At 47.5% G+C, this 21,357-nt stretch overlaps 1 protein-coding gene across 5 annotated transcripts in view; it reads right to left on the bottom strand.

Moving 5' to 3' along the window:
• LOC106608062 (1-phosphatidylinositol 4,5-bisphosphate phosphodiesterase beta-1) overlaps positions 1-21,357 on the bottom strand; it is a 278,537-nt gene that overhangs the window by 112,976 nt on the left and 144,204 nt on the right. The window lies entirely within an intron of this gene.

The raw sequence follows: 21,357 nt of genomic DNA, 5'->3' as shown, positions 1-21,357 counted from the left end.
TATTACAACCACGGCAGCTCTAGCAGTCTTGAAGCTTCTCAACAATTCCCACAATCCACCCTCCCTGATCTTTGACTCTGTGACTTTCTGGAAGTCCAAATCCAGGAAGTATCAGGAAGATATGACTCCCACTGTCTGGCACCTCTGAAATGACATCAACAACCTAATCAACCAACCAGATCACGATTTGACGTCCTGAGAATGTGGAGCCTGTGGTTGTCTAGGTAACACATTAGACCAATTTGGTCCGTGTGTGTGTGTGTGTGTGTGTGTGTGTGTGTGTGTGTGTGTGTGTGTGTGTGTGTGTGTGTGTGTGTGTGTGTGTGTGTGTGTGTGTGTGTGTGTGTGTGTGTGTGTGTGTGTGTGTGTGTGTGTGTGTGTGTGTGTGGGAGCACATGCGTGTCGTTGTATCATGGTATCCCAGTATATTCGAGGTGGTTGCTTCTCTAAATGATAAATGAGGTGAGTTACTGGACGTGTCCCCACAGGCTACAATGCAAAGGGCTCTCAGTTATCACCATTACACTGTAACAGGAAACGTCTGTGTTTCCCTGTATGAGAGACTGAGTGGCAGGTTTGGGGCAGACATGCTCAGTTAGTCTGACTTCACTGAGGGCGGCTGGCTGAACGACACAACCAATCAATAAAGAGTTATGACTTTAGGAGCTGACAGAATGGAGATTAGCAACACATCATCATCATCATCATCAGTCCATTGGGACCTGGCGGTTCAGTATCGTAGAGCGGCTTCTCGTAACATCAGCTATGATGTCACACATAGACACGCACGCAGTGACTCGCACATTTGAACACACACACACACACACACACACACACACACACACACACACACACACACACACACACATACAGTACATTACTTGGGGCAGGCTTTATGAATCATTGTCATTAATGTTCAAGTTATGGCTTAATGTTGTTATGAATGTACTGTATATTGTTATGAATGTACTGTATATTGTTATGAATGTACTGTATGTTGTTATGAATGTACTGCATGTTGTTATGAATGTACTGCATGTTGTTATGAATGTACTGTATGTTGTTATGAATGTACTGCATGTTGTTATGAATGTACTGTATGTTGTTATGAATGTACTGAATGTTGTTATGAATGTAATGAATCTTGTTATGAATGTACTGCATGTTGTTATGAATGTACTGCATGTTGTTATGAATGTACTGCATGTTGTTATGAATGGCTGCATGTTGTTATGAATGGCTGCATGTGGTAAATGTATCTCCTATATTATGTCATCTGTGGATTGACCAGAGGTTGTGAGACACTGGGTCTGTATAGCACCAGAGGTTGTGAGACACTGGGTCTGTATAGCACCAGAGGTTGTGAGACACTGGGTCTGTATAGCACCAGAGGTTGTGAGACACTAGGTCTGTATAGCACCAGAGGTTGTGAGACACTGGGTCTGTATAGCACCAGAGGTTGTGAGACACTGGGTCTGTATAGCACCAGAGGATGTGAGACACTGGGTCTGTATAGCACCAGAGGTTGTGAGACACTGGGTCTGTATAGCACCAGAGGATGTGAGACACTGGGTCTGTATAGCACCAGAGGTTGTGAGACACTGGGTCTGTATAGCACCAGAGGTTGTGAGACACTGGGTCTGTATAGCACCAGAGGTTGTGAGACACTGGGTCTGTATAGCACCAGAGGTTTTGAGACACTGGGTCTGTATAGCACCAGAGGTTGTGAGACACTGGGTCTGTATAGCACCAGAGGTTGTGAGACACTGGGTCTGTATAGCACCAGAGGTTGTGAGACACTGGGTCTGTATAGCACCAGAGGTTGTGAGACACTGGGTCTGTATAGCACCAGAGGTTGTGAGACACTGGGTCTGTATAGCACCAGAGGATGTGAGACACTGGGTCTGTATAGCACCAGAGGTTGTGAGACACTGGGTCTGTATAGCACCAGAGGATGTGAGACACTGGGTCTGTATAGCACCAGAGGTTGTGAGACACTGGGTCTGTATAGCACCAGAGGATGTGAGACACTGGGTCTGTATAGCACCAGAGGTTGTGAGACACTGGGTCTGTATAGCACCAGAGGATGTGAGACACTGGGTCTGTATAGCACCAGAGGTTGTGAGACACTGGGTCTGTATAGCACCAGAGGTTGTGAGACACTGGGTCTGTATAGCACCAGAGGTTGTGAGACACTGGGTCTGTATAGCACCAGAGGTTGTGAGACACTGGGTCTGTATAGCACCAGAGGTTGTGAGACACTGGGTCTGTATAGCACCAGAGGTTGTGAGACACTGGGTCTGTATAGCACCAGAGGTTGGGTAAACCATGCTTTTGTAATAAATAACCTTTCATGACACTGTAAAACTTGTCCCATACTATTTTTGAGATAATAATACCTGTTACCTCTTAAAAGTTATCCCTATAGGCTTTAGCTCAGTTGGATAACACGGTCGTGGGCCAAATACCTGTGTTCAATACCCAGTTGCTCACACTTGTATGACCAGTGAAATGGTTTATATGATGCCTCCACATTCAGTAAAGATGCTTGTCTGCTGCAGTGTAAATACACATTTTAAATGACATAGAAACATACAGACAACCATTCATCTTCATGTAAACCATGTAATGGCACAGAGCGACTGGGCTCTGCCTCCAAGGCACCAGAAACAAATAACAATGATATTTCTCTCCCCTCTGATATCAGGGCAGCATACAAAGTGGTTCCGCTAGCTTAATTAACACAACAAAAATAGTCTGTAAAGCATTTTGACGCGGAAGCAAATTTACCCAATCAAACAAAAAGCATTCTGTGCTGTGTCACACTGATAAATGTCCCCTACATGTTCCTGACGCCCTCCAATCAAATCGCCTGGCTGTATATACTGAGCACACACTGTCTGACAAAAATGTAAAACACATACACAGGCACACATACACACACACTTTGTAACAAATAATGTCTGAGGAACGACTAATACAAAGACAGGCCTTACTTCTTGGAAAGGTTGTCTAATATAAGTTTAATTCCCTACTGATTACTGTAGTGTAAAGAGAGGAGATGGATGGTTGTAGAAACATCTCACGCCTACAGTCTCTCAGACGTGGTAAGAGAAAAGTTCTTCCATTCTTCATGAAGCATTTGCCAAAGTTAGATGAGGCTGCATAGACTGTTGTTTCAACTAGATCAAGCCATTATTGCTATAATTTTCTGGAATCATCTTGAGGCCATGGCAGACATCCTTCAGAGAAACGTTTTGTGTCTACATGACTGTACAGCATACTCATAGATAAAGAGACAGTATACTATATGCAGGTGCTTTGCAGAAATACAGTAAAGTAGCTCTCTGTAAATGAATGGCAACCTCAACCTCCGCTGAAAGCATCCTAAACAGATTTCTGCCTGTACTATACACAGACAGACAGAGGGAGAGTTGTGCTGCACAGCAGTGGGTGGAGACCGGAGACCAGCAAGATCGATAGGCTGAAAAGTGCTGATTTATATGACCAATCAATCTTGCCGCACTCAGATGTTTAAAATGGTAGCCACGTCATCAATCAGTGGATTGAAAAATCACTTTCAATTTGCTAAAACATAGAACGGCAAAGTGCCCCTAGGTAGCGATGGGACGCTGATAGATGAGATGAGAAGGGTTTGGTGTTGAGACACATCAAGACGCGTCAGAAAATCAAATGCATATTTCATTGATGGATTGTTGTTGTTTGAACAGCGGAGCCTTTTGATATTGTTTTGTATGCAACTTGTAGATCGAACAGGATAAGACAAGTTCATTTCCATACCTCTACAGCTGACTGTGTGTTGTTGAGAGAGAGAGAGGAAGAGAGCGAGAGAGAAAGAGAGAGAGAGAAAGAGAGAGACAGGAAGAGAAAGAGAGAGAGCGAGAGAGCGAGAGAGTGAGAGAGAGAGCAAGAGAGAGAGAGAGAGAGAGAGAGAGAGAAACAGCCCTGAGATTTAATTTGTGCTGGTGCATTATGGGAGCAGTTGGCGGCGTGCCTGAGGGTCCTGTTGCCGCGGCGATGGGAGATTTAGAGCCAAGTGGGGGGCAGTATTACCCCCTCAAGCCTATGTGTGTGTATTACCCCTTCAAGCCTATTTCTGTGTGTGTTTGCGAGGAAAAGAGAGAGAGAAAGAGATTGGTGTGTGGGGAGGTGTGCCTGGGAATAAGGGTGTCTGTTGCTTGCTGACAGCTGTAGCGTGGGAACACAGTGCTCAGTCATTTTAAATATTCAGTACAGGGGAAGTGGTCCTCTCAGAAGGGTGATGCAGCCTGAAGGGACGGCCTCCCCTGCTCCCTGGACTGTCACAAACCCTTACCTGTCACCTGGTACACACACACACACACACACACACACACACACACACACACACACACACACACACACACACACACACAGCTCTGTTTTACTTGATTCCCATTCAAAATCCTATTTTCCATAACACCAAACCCTAAACCTAACCCTAGACCGAACCCTTACCCTAACCCTAACCTTAACTCTAACCTTAACCACTAATCCTAATTCTAACTCTAACCCTAATTGTATTCCCCTAAACCCAAATTTAAACCAGAAGCCTAAAATAGCCTTTTTCCTTTTGGGGACCGGCAAAATGTCCTGACTTTTCCTTGTTTTGCTATCGTGTGAGGACTTCTGGTCCCCACATGGATAGTACAACCAAACACACACACGACCACCACACACATATACACACTTGCGTGCATGCAGTCGCACTGATACAAAAGCACACTCTCATGCAGACACGTTTGTCTCTGTCCACGCGCAAACAGACGCCTGCCTGCCCACTGACACACACACAGTTCTGAGCATCAAAACAGAGAGAGAGTGCCTGTCTGCAAGCTGTCTTCTCCTGACTCCTGCTCTCATACTTGATAATCCCAAACATCTATCTGTTTCTCTAATCCTCATCTGATGATCCACGTACTGTACCTTCACTTTCCCTCATTATCCGTTTATACACCGCCGTGTAAGTGGCTACAGCGACTACATCTGTTCACCTCCAGACCTCACACAGCTGACCTCTTCTCTTCACACTGAGTCTCTTTAATGGTAGTTCATTATAAGAACAACATTAGAATTCACCGGAGCGTGAAGGTATCTGAGGATTAGAAGTAAGAGTTCTAGAAGTCATTGAAGAAGAAACTCCAGCACACCAGATTTCTTGTACGATCCACCATGTGGATCTCAAACTAAAGTTTGGGTCAAAACCCCTCAAAGTTTACTTGAAGGTTTTAGACCTGGATACCCCTGAGGAACTATTGACCCAAACGTTGTTTTGAAGAATGTCAAGTGTGCTGGAGTTTCTTATCGTTTTTTCTCCTCTTTGCACCCAGGTGAAACTAGCCTGGTCCCAGATCTGTTTGTGCTTTCGTCAACTCTGTTGCTGTCCTTGTCAAGCTGAGTGAAAAGGAATCGGCATGATAACACCAAAAGACTGGCACTCCGGCTAACCAGGAACAACATGCAACCATGTTTTAAGGATAGTGTGATTGTCATGTCCTGGCAGCAGTTCTGCAGGTGGCTAGCCTTGTTGACTAGTGGAGCGGCAAGATGGTGGGGTGGGACAGAAAACGCCTGGAGTAGATGGAGATGAATTATGGGTAAATCATTCCCAGGTGTAACAGATGTCCAGCAAAGACAAGAAGACTGGTCTCAGCACCAGTGTAACAGATGTCCAGTGAAGACAAGAAGACTGGTCTCGGCACCAGTATAACAGATGTCCAGCAAAGACAAGAAGACTGGTCTCAGCACCAGTGTAACAGATGTCCAGCAAAGACTAGAAGACTGGTCTCGGCACCAGTGTAACAGATGTCCAGAGAAGACAAGAAGACTGGTCTCAGCACCAGTGTAACAGATGTCCAGCAAAGACAAGAAGACTGGTCTCAGCACCAGTGTAACAGATGTCCAGCAAAGACAAGAAGACTGGTCTCAGCACCAGTGTAACAGATGTCCAGAGAAGACAAGAAGACTGGTCTCGGCACCAGTGTAACAGATTTCCAGAGAAGACAAGAAGACTGGTCTCGGCACCAGTGTAACAGATTTCCAGAGAAGACAAGAAGACTGGTCTCGGCACCAGTGTAACAGATGTCCAGCAAAGACAAGAAGACTGGTCTCAGCACCAGTGTAACAGATGTCCAGAGAAGACAAGAAGACTGGTCTCGGCACCAGTGTAACAGATGTCCAGAGAAGACAAGAAGACTGGTCTCGGCACCAGTGTAACAGATGTCCAGCGAAGACAAGAAGACTGGTCTCAGCACCAGTATAACAGATGTCCAGAGAAGACAAGAAGACTGGTCTCAGCACCAGTGTAACAGATGTCCAGCAAAGTCAAGAAGACTGGTCTGGGCACCAGTGTAACAGATGTCCAGAGAAGACAAGAAGACTGGTCTCGGCACCAGTGTAACAGATGTCCAGCGAAGACAAGAAGACTGGTCTCAGCACCAGTATAACAGATGTCCAGAGAAGACAAGAAGACTGGTCTCAGCACCAGTGTAACAGATGTCCAGCAAAGTCAAGAAGACTGGTCTCGGCACCAGTGTAACAGATGTCCAGCAAAGTCAAGAAGACTGGTCTCAGCACCAGTGTAACAGATGTCCAGAGAAGACAAGAAGACTGGTCTCGGCACCAGTGTAACAGATGTCCAGAGAAGACAAGAAGACTGGTCTCGGCACCAGTGTAACAGATGTCCAGCAAAGTCAAGAAGACTGGTCTCAGCACCAGTATAACAGATGTGATCGTATTTCATAACTCTCTTGCTTTGTGTTTTTAATAAAGGACTGTCCAGTCAGCGATCCCAGTTGATTGGTGTTTATTCTGACGATAGATACAAGGAAGCACATTAGATGTGCAGGACAACAGGCTGTTGATGGCTGTACATTTGTGATTTGGCGTTTGCATGTCAATATCAGACTCTAAATTTTGTAATCAAACATCATAACAATGACAAAAATAGTACAAAATAAAATACATGGAAGTACCTGACGATAGAAACAAGGAAGCACATTAGATGTGCTTACTTGTATGCTTCCTTGGCTGGAGTAGGCCATCATTGTAAATAAGAATTTGTTCTTAACTGACTCGCCTAGTTAAATAAAGGTTCAATAAAAAAAACGTAATGTGCAAGACAACGGTATGTTGATGGCTGTCGATTCGTGATTTGTCTGGAAAGAACTGTGAATTAGCAGGGGCTAATGTGTTAATATCAGACTGGGATAATTGTTCGAAATCTCCCCATATCTGCAAGCACGACCAATGGAATAACAAATTGTGTGTGTGTGTGTATTTGAGCGTGTGTGTGTGTGTGTGTGTGTGTGTGTGTGTGTGTGTGTGTGTGTGTGTGTGTGTGTGTGTGTGTGTGTTATTTGAGCGTGTTAAAAATGTGTCTGTGTGTGTTATTTTGCGTTTGTGACTGTGTTTATGTGATGGTTTATATGTGTATGAATAAATGTGTGTGTGTGTGTGAGAGAGAGAGTGTCAATCTTTGAACATAGGTCAGTGTATGTCCATTATACACACCACCTCATATTGATCATATTTCACTCCATCCCTTCATATTTGACTCCTTTATTTGACTCCATCCCTTCATATTTGACTCCTTTATTTGACTCCATCCCTTTATATTTCACTCCATCCCTTCATATTTGATTCCTTTACTTCACTCCATCCCTTCAAACTAGACTCCTTTATTTGACTCCATCCCTTCATATTTGATTCCTTTATTTGACTCCATCCCTTCATACTTGACTCCTTTACTTCATTCCATCCCTTGGTAGTGCAGTGGTTCATTAAGAAGGTCATGCTGCATCTGCGGAGCGTGTTTTAGTCACATCACAGTGGAGCACAGCAGAACATATAAGCATGGATCCTATTAGTCACGTCACAGTGGAGCACAGCAGAACATATAAGCATGGATCCTATTAGTCACGTCACAGTGGAGCACAGCAGAACATATAAGCATGGATCCTATTAGTCACGTCACAGTGGAGCACAGCAGAACATATAAGCATGGATCCTATTAGTCACGTCACAGTGGAGCACAGCAGAACATATAAGCATGGATCCTATTAGCCACGTCACAGTGGAGCACAGCAGAACATATAAGCATGGATCCTATTAGTCACGTCACAGTGGAGCACAGCAGAACATATAAGCATGGATCCTATTAGCCACGTCACAGTGGAGCACAGCAGAACATATAAGCATGGATCCTATTAGTCACATCACAGTGGAGCACAGCAGAACAAATAAGCATGGATCCTATTAGTCACGTCACAGTGGAGCACAGCAGAACATATAAGCATGGATCCTATTAGCCACGTCACAGTGGAGCACAGCAGAACATATAAGCATGGATCCTATTAGTCACGTCACAGTGGAGCACAGCAGAACATATAAGCATGGATCCTATTAGCCACGTCACAGTGGAGCACAGCAGAACATATAAGCATGGATCCTATTAGCCACGTCACAGTGGAGCACAGCAGAACATATAAGCATGGATCCTATTAGTCACGTCACAGTGGAGCACAGCAGAACATATAAGCATGGATCCTATTAGCCACGTCACAGTGGAGCACAGCAGAACATATAAGCATGGATCCTATTAGTCACATCACAGTGGAGCACAGCAGAACAAATAAGCATGGATCCTATTAGGACTATGAGACCAGCCTTTCTCCCTCAGCCTGCTCCATTTCCCACAAACGACAATCATAATAATCAGACGCACGCACGCACGCACGTGCGCGCACACACACACACACACGCACGCACGCACACACACACACACACACACACACACACACACACACACACACACACACACACACACACACACACACACACACACACACACACACACACACACACACACACACACACACGCAGGCAGGCAGGCATGCAGGTACACACAATCTGCAGCTCCTGTCACTTTCAAACAGTCTGGAAAGTGTACAGACATACATGAATAATTGTGATGGATTAGATTGATGGGATACTTCTTCAGATGCTCAAAGTGCTTTACATAGTAACGGGGCTCCCACTGAGTAGAGCCAGCCTAGAGTGCAGAGTTCCTTCAAACCGCAAGAGTCAATCTCAAGCATGATTCTCCATTAATGTTGAGTCCAATAAGTCTTGAAACATTTGTAACTAATTAGTTGTTAATCCCTTGTTGTGAAGGGTGTGCGTGTGTGGGGGGGATGCAATGAGAGCAATAAGTCCTTGAGACGTGGGCTACCGTCCGTTTGTAACTCATTTGTTATGAATCCTTTCAATAAGATCAGTACAGCATTTGTCAATAGAGCTCCCCTCAGATTGACTGGGCTTAACTGATAATGATTCCAGCAAGGTTATTAAATGAATCAAACTGTCAGATCAGAGGAAGCAATTGATTGCCTGCATAAATCACTGCAATCCTTTAGGCTTCTTGCATATGGTGTAGCTAGCAGTGAGAGTATGAAGAGATCCAAAGAAAAACAACTGCAGGGTGAAAAAAATATGTGTGTGTGTGGGGGGGTTGGTGCATATGTGTGTGTGGGGGGGTGGTGTATATGTGTGTGTGTGTGTGGGGGTGAGGGGGGGGTTGGTGTATATGTGTGTGTGAGGGGGTTGGTGTATATGTGTGTGTGTGTGGGGGGGGTTGGTGGATCTGTGAGTGTGTGGGGGTTGGTGTATATGTGTGTGTGTGTGTGTGGGGGTTGGTGTATATGTGTGTGTCAGGGGGGTTGGTGTATATGTGTGTGTGTGTGTGGGGGGTTGGTGTATATGTGTGTGTGTGGGGGGTTGGTGTATATGTGTGTGTGGGGGGGTGTATATGTGTGTGTGTGGGGGATGGTGTATATGTGTGTGGGGGGGTTGGTGTATATGTGTGTGTGGGGGGTGGTGTGTATGTGTGTGGGGGGTTGGTGTATATGTGTGTGGGGGGTGCATGTGTGTGTGTGTGTGGGGGGGTTGGTGTATATGTGTGTGTGTGGGGGGGTTGGTGTATAGTTGTGTGTGAGGGGGTTGGTGTATATGTGTGTGTGGGGGTGGGTGTATATGTGTGTGTGTGTGTGTGTGGGGGGTTGGTGTGTGTATGTGTGGGGGGATTGGTGTATATGTGTGTGTGTGTGGGGGGTTGGTGTATATGTGTGTGTGGGGGGGTGTATTTGTGTGTGTGTGGGGGGTGGTGTATATGTGTGTGGGGGGTTGGTGTATATGTGTGTGTGGGGGTGGTGTATATGTGTGTGGGGGGTTGGTGTATATGTGTGTGGGGGGGTTGGTGTATGTGTGTGGGGGGGATTGGTGTATATGTGTGTGGGGGGTTGATGTATATGTGTGTGGGGGGGTTGGTGTATATGTGTGTGGGGGGGTTGGTGTATATGTGTGTGTGGGGGGGTGTATATGTGTGTGTGGGGGGGTTGGTGTATATGTGTGTGTGAGGGGGGTTGGTTTATATGTGTGTGTGTGGGGGTTGGTGTATATGTGTGTGTGGGGGGTTGGTGTATATGTGTGTGTGGGGGGTTGGTGTATATGTGTGTTTGTGTGAGGGGGTTGGTGTATATGTGTGTGGGGGAGGTTGGTGTATATGTGTGTGGGGGGTTGGTGTATATGTGTGTGGGGGGTTGGTGTATGTGTGTGGGGGGGATTGGTGTATATGTGTGTGGGGGGTTGATGTATATGTGTGTGGGGGGTTGGTGTATATGTGTGTGTGGGGGGTGGTGTATATGTGTGTGTGGGGGGTGTATATGTGTGTGTGGGGGGGTTGGTGTATATGTGTGTGTGAGGGGGTTGGTGTATATGTGTGTGTGGGGGGGTTGGTGTATATGTGTGTGTGGGGGGGTTGGTGTATATGTGTGTGTGGGGGGTTGGTGTATATGTGTGTGTGTGGGGGGTTGGTGTATATGTGTGTGTGGGGGGGTGTATATGTGTGTGTGTGGGGGTGGTGTATATGTGCGTGGGGGGTTGGTGTATATGTGTGTGTGGGGGGTGGTGTGTATGTGTGTGGGGGGTTGGTGTATATGTGTGTGGGGGGGTGCATGTGTGTGTGTGTGTGTGGTGGGGGTGGTGTATATGTGTGTGTGTGTGGGGGGGTTGGTGTATATGTGTGTGTGTGGGGGGTTGGTGTATAGTTGTGTGTGAGGGGGTTGGTGTATATGTGTGTGTGGGGGTGGGTGTATATGTGTGTGTGTGTGTGGGGGGTTGGTGTGTGTATGTGTGGGGGATTGGTGTATATGTGTGTGTGTGGGGGGTTGGTGTATATGTGTGTGTGGGGGGTGTATTTGTGTGTGTGTGGGGGGTGGTGTATATGTGTGTGGGGGGTTGGTGTATATGTGTGTGTGGGGGGTGGTGTATATGTGTGTGGAGGGGTTGGTGTATATGTGTGTGGGGGGTTGGTGTATGTGTGTGGGGGGGATTGGTGTATATTTGTGTGGGGGGGTTGATGTATATGTGTGTGGGGGGTTGGTGTATATGTGTGTGGGGGGGTTGGTGTATATGTGTGTGTGGGGGGTGGTGTATATGTGTGTGTGGGGGGGTTGGTGTATATGTGTGTGTGAGGGGGTTGGTGTATATGTGTGTGTGGGGGGTTGGTGTATATGTGTGTGTGGGGGGGTTGGTGTATATGTGTGTGTGTGTGGGGGTTGGTGTATATGTGTGTGTGGGGGGTTGGTGTATATGTGTGTGTGGGGGGGTTGGTGTATGTGTGTGTGTGGGGGGTTGGTGTATGTGTGTGTGTGGGGGGTTGGTGTATATGTGTGTGTGGAGGGTTGGTGTATATGTGTATGTGGGGGGGTTGGTGTATATGTGTGTGTGGGGGGTTGGTGTATGTGTGTGTGTGGGGGGTTGGTGAATGTGTGTGTGTGGGGGGTTGGTGTATATGTGTGTGTGGAGGGCTTGGTGTATATGTGTGTGTGGGGGGGTTGGTGTATATGTGTGTGTGGGGGCTTGGTGTATGTGTGTGTGTGGGGGGGTTGGTGTATGTGTGTGTGTGGGGGTTGGTGTATATGTGTGTGTGGAGGGGTTGGTGTATATGTGTGTGTGTGGGGGGTTGGTGTATATGTGTGTGTGTGTGTGGGGGGGTTGGTGTATATGTGTGTGTGAGGGGTTGGTGTATATGTGTGTGTGGGGGGGTTGGTGTATATGTGTGTGTGGAAGGGGTTGGTGTATATGTGTGTTTGTGTGAGGGGGGTTGGTGTATATGTGTGTGTGGGGGAGGTTGGTGTATATGTGTGTGGGGGGTTGGCGTATATGTGTGTGTGTGTGTGGGGGCTTGGTGTATATGTGTGTGTGGGGGGTTGGTGTATATGTGTGTGTGTGTGGGGGGTTGGTGTATATGTGTGTGTGAGGGGGTTGGTGTATATGTGTGTGTGTGGGGGGTTGGTGTATATGTGTGTGTGTGGGGGGTTGGTGTATATGTGTGTGTGGGGGGCTTGGTGTATATGTGTGTGTGTGTGTGGGGGGGGTTGGTGTATATGTGTGTGTGAGGGGTTGGTGTATATGTGTGTGTGTGTGGGGGGTTGGTGTATATGTGTGTGTGGGGGGTTGGTGTATATGTGTGTGTGTGTGGGGGGTTGGTGTATATGTGTGTGTGGGGGGGTTGGTGTAGATGTGTGTGTGTGTGGGGGTTGGTGTATATGTGTGTGTGTGGGGGGTTGGTGTATATGTGTGTGTGTGGGGGGTTGGTGTATATGTGTGTGTGTGGGGAGGTGGTGTATATGTGTGTGTGGGGGGGTTGGTGTATATGTGTGTGTGGGGGGGTTGGTGTATATGTGTGTGGGGGGTTGGTGTATATGTGTGTGTGAGGGGTTGGTGTATATGTGTGTGGGGGGGGTTGGTGTATATGCGTGTGTGGGGGGTGGTGTATATGTGTGTGTGGGGGGTTGGTGTATATGTGTGTGTGGGGGTGGTGTATATGTGTGTGGGGGGTTGGTGTATATGTGTGTGTGGGGGGTGGTGTATATGTGTGTGGGGGGGTTGGTGTATATGTGTGTGGGGGGGTTGGTGTATATGTGTGTGTGTGTGGGGGGTTGGTGTATATGTGTGTGTGTGGGTTGGTGTATATGTGTGTGTGGGGGGATGGTGTATATGTGTGTGTGGGGGTTGGTGTATATGTGTGTGTGTGGGGGTGGTGTATATGTGTGTGTGGGGGGTTGGTGTATATGTGTGTGTGGGGGGGTTGGTGTATATGTGTGTGTGTGGGGGGTTGGTATATATGTGTGTGTGGGGGGGTTGGTGTAGATCAGTGTGTGTGCATGGGTTGGTGTATATGTGTGTGTGGGGGTTGGTGTAGATGTGTGTGTGTGGGGGGTTGGTGTATATGTGTGTGTTGGGGTGGTTGGTGTATATGTGTGTGTGAGGGGGTTGGTGTATATGTGTATGTGTGGGGGGGTTGGTGTATATGTGTGTGTGGGGGGTGGTGTATATGTTTTGTGGGGGGTGGTGTATATGTGTGTGTGGGGGGTTGGTGTATATGTGCGTGTGTGTGTGGGGGGTTGGTGTATATGTGTGTGTGGGGGGTGGTGTATATGTGTATGTGGGGGGTTTGTGTATATGTGTGTGGGGGGGTTGGTGTATATGTGTGTGTGTGTGGGGGGGGTTGGTGTATATGTGTGTGTGTTTGTGGGGGGTTGGTGTATATGTGTGTGTGTGGGGGGGTTGGTGTATATGTGTGTGTGGGGGTGGGTTGGTGTATATGTGTGTGTGTGGGGGGTTGGTGTATGTGTGTGTGTGGGGGGTTGGTGTATATATGTGTGTGGGGGGGGTTGGTGTATATGTGTGTGTGGGGGGTTGGTGTATGTGTGTGTGGGGGGGTTGGTTTATATGTGTGTGGGGGGGTGGTGTAGATGTGTGTGTGGGGGGGTGGTGTAGATGTGTGTGTGTGGGGGGGTTGGTGTATATGTGTTTGTGTGGTGGGGTTGGTGTAGATGTGTGTGTGTGTGGGGGGTTTGTGTAGATGTGTGTGGGGGGGTTGGTGTATATGTGTTTGTGTGGTGGGGTTGGTGTAGATGTGTGTGTGTGGGGGGTTTGTGTATATGTGTGTGGGGGTGGGGGGTTGGTGTATATGTGTGTGTGTGGGGGGGTTGGTGTATATGTGTGTGTGTTTGTGGGGGGTTGGTGTATATGTGTGTGTGTGGGGGGGTTGGTGTATATGTGTGTGTGGGGGTGGGTTGGTGTATATGTGTGTGTGGGGGGTTGGTGTATGTGTGTGTGTGGGGGGTTGGTGTATATATGTGTGTGGGGGGGTTGGTGTAGATGTGTGTGTGGGGGGGGTTGGTGGCAAAATGGCTAAAGGACAACAATGTCAAAGTATTGGAGTGGCCATCACAAAGCCCTGACCTCAATCCCATAGAAAATTTGTAGGCAGAACTGAAAAAGTGTATGTGAGGATGGAGGCCTACAAACCTGACTCAGTTACACCAGCTCTGTCAGGAGGAACGGGCCAAAATTCACTCAACTTACTGTGGGAAGCTTGTGGAAGGCTACCCAAAACGTTTGACACAAGTTAAACAATTTAAAGGCAATGCTACCAAATACAAATTGAGTGTATGTAAACTTCTGACCCACTGGGAATGTGATGAAAGAAATAAAAGCTGAAATAAATCAATCTCTCTACTATTATTCTGACATTTCACATTCTTAAAATAAAGTGGTGATCCTAACTGACCTAAGACAGGGAAATTTTTTACTGGGATTAAATGTCAGGAATTGTGAAAAACTGAGTTTAAAAGTATTTGGCTAAGGTGTATGTACATTTCTCAATATGTGTTTGTGTGTGGGTGGGTGTATATGTGTGTGTGCGTGGGTGTATATGTGTGTGTGTGGGTGGGTGGGTGTGGGTGTATGTGTGTGTGTGGGTGGGTGGGTGGGTGGGTGTGTGTGTGTGTGTGTGTGTGTGTGTGTGTGTGTGTGTGTGTGTGTGTGTGTGTGTGTGGGTGGGTGTATATGTGTGTTTGTGTGGGTGGGTGTATATGTGTGTTTGTGTGGGTGGGTGTATATGTGTGTGTGGGTGGGTGTGTGTATATGTGTCTGGGTGGGTGGGTGTATGTGTGTGTGCGTGTGTGTGTGGGTGGGTGTATATGTGTTTGTGTGGGTGGGTGTTTATGTGTGTGTGGGTGGGTGTGTGTATGTGTGTGTGTGTGTGTGTGGGTGTGTGTGTGTGTGGTTGGGTGTATATGTGTGTGTGGGTGGGTGTATATGTGTGTGTGTGTGTGGGTGTGTGTGTGGGTGGGTAGGTAGGTTGGTATATATGTGTATGTGTGGGTGGGTGAGTGGGTGGGTAGGTTGGTGTATATGTGTGTGTGGGTGGGTGTATATGTGTGTGGGTGTATATGTGGGTGGGTGGGTGTATATGTGTGGGTGTATATGTGAGTGGGTGGGTGGGTGTATATGTGTGTGTGGGTGGGTGTATATGTGTGGGTGTATATGCGGGTGGGTGGGTGTATATGTGTGTGTGTGGGTGGGTGTATATGTGTGGGTGTATATGTGGGTGGGTGGGTGTATATGTGTGTGCTATAAGTGATTCAATGAACCATTCTCTAACATTCAATTCCACCACATTGTTTCTCACTGAAAATACTTCCTCACCAGCTAAGACAGCCCACTGTTGTGAAAACAGCAGAAATAGGATACCTGTTACTTATCTCTTTCCTTTTATTCTCTCTCTCTCTCTCTCTCACTCTCTCTCTCTCTCTCTCTCTCTCTCTCTCTCTCTGTACAGTACTGTCTCAATATGTTTTGATGCGTTTGCTAGATCAGTTGTATGATGTAGAAGTGTAGAGCTCAGGGCCTCCCGAGAGGCGCAGTTGTCTAAGGCACTGCATCACAGTGCTAGCTGTGCCACTAGAGATCCTGGTTCGTGTCCAGGGTCTGTCGCAGCCGGCCGCAACGGGGAGACTCATGGGGCGACGCACAATTGGCCCAGCGTCATCCGGGTTAGGGGAGGGTTTGGCCGGCAGGGATGTTCTTGTCCCATCTCGCTCTAGCGACTCCTATGGTGGGCTGGGCGCAGTGCATGCTGACACGGTCACCAAGTGTACGGTGTTTCCTCAGTCACATTGGTGAGGCTGGCTTCTGGGTTAAGTGGGCATTGTGTCTAGAAGCAGTGCGGCCTGGCTGGGTTGTGTTTCGGAGGATGCACGGCTCTTGACCTTCGCCTCCATATGGGAGTTGCAGCGATGGGACAAGACCGTAACCACCAACTGGATTCCGCGAAATTGGAGAGGAAAAAGGGTAAAAGAAGAAAAAGAAGAAGAAGAAGCTCTCTGAGGTTGGGTCATCAGATCTTTCTTCCTCCAGCCTGGTGTACAGCCACTTCAAAGGATGACAGTTCCCTCTCCTCCACTCTCACACTCACACAGCTTTAAAGCTATACATTCTCCAACTCACACAGCTTTAAAGCTATACATTCTCCAACTCACACAGCGTGAAAGCTATACATTCTCCAACTCACACAGCTTTAAAGCTATACATTCTCCAACTCACACAGCGTGAAAGCTATACATTCTCCAACTCACACAGCTTTAAAGCTATACATTCTCCAACTCACACAGCGTGAAAGATATACATTCTCCAACTCACACAGCGTTAAAGCTATACATTCTCCAACTCACACAGCTTGAAAGCTATACATTCTCCAACTCACACAGCGTTAAAGCTATACATTCTCCAACTCACACAGCTTGAAAGCTATACATTCTCCAACACACACAGCTTTAAAGCTATACATTCTCCAACTCACACAGCTTGAAAGCTATACATTCTCCAACTCACACAGCTTTAAAGCTATACATTCTCCAGCACACACAGCTTTAAAGCTATACATTCTCCAGCACACACAGCTTTAAAGCTATACATTCTCCAGCACACACAGCTTGAAAGCTATACATTCTCCAACTCACACAGCATTAAAGATAGATATTCTTCAACTCACACAGCTTTAAAACTAGATATTCTTCAACTCACACAGTTTTAAAGCTAAATATTCTCACACTCACACAGCTTTAAAACTAGATATTCTTCAACTCACACAGCTTTAAAGCTAAATATTCTCACACTCACACAGCTTTAAAACTAGATATTCTTCAACTCACACAGCTTTAAAGCTAAATATTCTTACACTCACACAGCTTTAAAACTAGATATTCATCAACTCACACAGCTTTAAAGATAGATATTATTCAACTCACACAGTTTTAATGCTAAATATTCTCCAACTAACACACACTTTTTACACACTCTCCAACTCACACAGCTTTAAAGCTAAACATTCTCCAACTCACACAGCTTAAAAGCTAAACATTCTCCAACTCACACAGCTTAAAAGCTATACATTCTCCAACTCACACAGCTTAAAAGCTACACACTCTCCACTCCCCTCATACCTCTCAACACACAATCCAACTCAAACCACACGCGCTGCACACACATTCCGTAAAGCTTTGCTACAGACCCTCCAAATGGACAAAACTTTAAAGCTGTAAGCTGATCAAACAGGCTGTTTGCAGTCTCCCCTAAAACCCAGAGACCCTTTCTCCTTCTATTCTGGCTCTGGCTCTGCAGTTTTCCTCACAGAAACTGCAGATCCATCTCTCCCTAAGATGCCTCATATCACCAGTGATTAGAAGGATTGGTGATGGGAGAGCTAATGATGTTAGCGTACGTCTGGCTCAGATACAGTTAACTAAGAAGACATGTTCACAGCACACTGGGAATAGTGGAGATATAGCAGAGGAAAAGTCTGACAGAAAGAGATGATTAGAGAGAGAGAGAGAGAGAGAGAGTGAGAGAGAGACAGAGTGAGAGAGAGAAAGAAAGAAAGAAAGAGAAGGTAAGATGAGAGATGGAGAGAGGCGTGATAAGAGCGAGAGAGACCCCTGATACTGTGGAATTGAAGCTGGGAGAGCAGCTGTTGGCAAAACCGACACCTATGGCTATGCTCTCTCTTCTCCCTCTTCCCCTTCCTCTCTCCTCTTTCTCTCTCTTCTCCCCTCTTCCCCTTTCTTCCTCTCTTCCTCTCTTCTCCCTCTTCCCCTTCCTCTCTCTCTTCTCCCCTCTTCCCCTTTCTCTCTCTCTTCCTCTCTTCTCCCTCTTCCCCTTTCTCTCTCCTCTTTCTCTCTCTCTTCCTCTCTTCTCCCCTCTTCCCCTTCCTCTCTCTCTTCCTCTCTTCTCCCCTCTTCCCCTTTCTCTCTCTCTCTTCCTCTCTCTCCCTCTTCCCCTTTCTCTCTCTCTTCCTCTCTTCTCCCCTCTTCCCCTTTCTCTCTCTCTTCCTCTCTTCTCCCCTCTTCCCCTTTTTCTCTCTCTCTTCCTCTCTTCTCCCCTCTTCCCCTTTCTCTCTCTCTTCCTCTCTTCTCCCCTCTTCCCCTTTCTCTCTCTCTTCCTCTCTTCTCCCCTCTTCCCCTTTCCTCTCTCTCTCTTCCTCTCTTCTCCCCTCTTCCCCTTTTCCTCTCTCTTCCTCTCTTCTCCCCTCTTCCCCTTTCTTCTCTCTCTTCCTCTCTTCTCCCCTCTTCCCCTTTCTCTCTCTCTTCCTCTCTTCTCCCCTCTTCCCCTTTCTCTCTCTCTTCCTCTCTTCTCCCCTCTTCCCCTTTCTTCCTCTCTCTCTCTTCCTCTCTTCTCCCCTCTTCCCCTTTCTCTCTCTCTCTTCCTCTCTTCTCCCCTCTTCCCCTTTCTCTCTCTCTTCCTCTCTTCTCCCCTCTTCCCCTTCTTCCTCTCTTCCTCTCTTCTCCCCTCTTCCCCTTTCTCTCTCTCTTCCTCTCTTCTCCCCTCTTCCCCTTTCTCTCTCTCTTCCTCTCTCTCCCCTCTTCCCCTTTCTCTCTCTCTTCCTCTCTTCTCCCCTCTTCCCCTTTCTTCCTCTCTCTCCTCTTTCTCTCTCTCTTCCTCTCTTCTCCCCTCTTCCCCTTTCTTCCTCTCTCTCCTCTTTCTCTCTCTCTTCCTCTCTTCTCCCCTCTTCCCCTTTCTTCCTCTCTCTCCTCTTTCTCTCTCTCTTCCTCTCTTCTCCCCTCTTCCCCTTTCTTCCTCTCTCCTCTTCCTCTCTTCTCCCCTCTTCCCCTTTCTTCCTCTCTCTCCTCTCTCTTCCTCTTTCTCTCTCTCTTCCTCTCTTCTCCCCTCTTCCCCTTCTCTCTCTCTTCCTCTCTTCTCCCCTCTTCCCCTTTCTCTCTCTCTTCCTCTCTTCTCCCCTCTTCCCCTTTCTCTCTCTCTTCCTCTCTTCTCCCCTCTTCCCCTTTCTCTCTCTCTTCCTCTCTTCTCCCCTCTTCCCCTTTCTCTCTCTCTCTCTTCCTCTCTTCTCCCCTCTTCCCCTTTCTTCCTCTCTCTTCCTCTCTTCTCCCCTCTTCCCCTTTCTTCCTCTCTCTTCCTCTCTTCTCCCCTCTTCCCCTTTCTCTCTCTCTTCCTCTCTTCTCCCCTCTTCCCCTTTCTCTCTCTCTTCCTCTCTTCTCCCCTCTTCCCCTTTCTCTCTCTCTTCCTCTCTTCTCCCCTCTTCCCCTTTCTCTCTCTCTTCCTCTCTTCTCCCCTCTTCCCCTTTCTCTCTCTCTTCCTCTCTTCTCCCCTCTTCCCCTTTCTCTCTCTCTTCCTCTCTTCTCCCCTCTTCCCCTTTCTCTCTCTCTTCCTCTCTTCTCCCCTCTTCCCCTTTCTCTCTCTCTTCCTCTCTTCTCCCCTCTTCCCCTTTCTCTCTCTCTTCCTCTCTTCTCCCCTCTTCCCCTTTCTCTCTCTCTTCCTCTCTTCTCCCCTCTTCCCCTTTCTTCCTCTCTCTCTCTCTTCCTCTCTTCCCCCTCTTCCCCTTTCTTCCTCTCTCTCCTCTTCCTCTCTTCTCCCCTCTTCCCCTTTCTCTCTCTCTTCCTCTCTTCTCCCCTCTTCCCCTTTCTTCCTCTCTTCCTCTCTTCTCCCCTCTTCCCCTTTCTCTCTCTCTTCCTCTCTTCTCCCCTCTTCCCCTTTCTCTCTCTCTTCCTCTCTTCTCCCCTCTTCCCCTTTCTCTCTCTCTTCCTCTCTTCTCCCCTCTTCCCCTTTCTTCCTCTCTCTCCTCTTTCTCTCTCTCTTCCTCTCTTCTCCCCTCTTCCCCTTTCTTCCTCTCTCTCCTCTTTCTCTCTCTCTTCCTCTCTTCTCCCCTCTTCCCCTTTCTTCCTCTCTCTCCTCTTTCTCTCTCTCTTCCTCTCTTCTCCCCTCTTCCCCTTTCTTCCTCTCTCTCCTCTTTCTCTCTCTCTTCCTCTCTTCTCCCCTCTTCCCCTTTCTTCCTCTCTCACCTCTTTCTCTCTCTCTTCCTCTCTTCTCCCCTCTTCCCCTTTCTTCCTCTCTCTCCTCTTTCTCTCTCTCTTCCTCTCTTCTCCCCTCTTCCCCTTTCTTCCTCTCTCTCCTCTTTCTCTCTGCTTTTCCTCTTTCTCCTCTTCCTATTCCTCTATCTCCTCACCTGTTCCTCTACATCCTCTTCCTCGCAATCCTCTCTCACCTTCCTCTATCTCCTCTTCCTCCATCTTCGCTTCCTTTCTTCTCTCCTCTTCCTCTAATTTTCTCTTTGTCTCCTCTCTTCCTCTCTTTCTTCTCCTCTCCCTCCATCTCCTCTATCTCCTCTTCATCTCCCCCCCCTCTTTCTCTCTTCTCCTCTTCCTCTCTTCTCCCCTTCCTCTCTTCTCCCCTTCCTCTCTTCTCCTCTTCCTCTCTTCTCCTCTCCTCTGACCCATGAGGCCCAGAGGAAAAGGTCAGATAATTATTGGTCATCTGTCAGGCAACATGTCACTGACCACGGTGTTTGAGAATAGATGGTGGTAGGATGGTGAGAGGTGGCAGTCCGACGGACGAATCTGGGTTTGGCGGATGCCAGGAGAACGCTGCCTGGTGGAGGATGAATAATGGTCTGGGGCTGTTTTTCGTGGTTGGAGCTAGATGATTCTGTGCTTCCGACTTTGTGGCAACAGTTTGGGTAAGGACCTTTCCTGTTTCAGCATGACAATGCCCCTGTGCACAAAGCAAGGTCCATATAGAAATAGTTTGATGACTTCGGTGTGGAAGAATTTGACTGTCCTGCAGAGAGCCCTGACTTCAACCCCATCGGACACCTTTGGGATGAATTGGAATGCCGACTGCGTGCCAGGCCTAATCGCCGAACACCAGTGCCCAACCTCACTAATGCTCTTGTGGCTGAATGGAAGAAAGTCCCCACAGCAATGTTAAAACATCCAATGGAAAGCCTTCCCAGAACAGTGGAGGCTGTTATAACAGCAAAGGAGGGGAGCAACTCCATGTTAATGTCCATGATTTTGGAATGAGATGTTTGACGATCAGGTGTCCACATACTTTTGGTCATGTAGTGTGTGATAGCTCTTCATTTTAATGTCTGAGGAAAACGGCTCGGGTTTCACA

This window comes from Salmo salar, chromosome ssa06, assembly GCF_905237065.1.
Source record: "Salmo salar chromosome ssa06, Ssal_v3.1, whole genome shotgun sequence".
Classification (NCBI taxonomy): domain Eukaryota; kingdom Metazoa; phylum Chordata; class Actinopteri; order Salmoniformes; family Salmonidae; genus Salmo; species Salmo salar.
The sequence above is the reverse complement of the archived record's forward strand: the minus strand, read 5'-3'. Positions and strand labels throughout refer to the sequence as shown.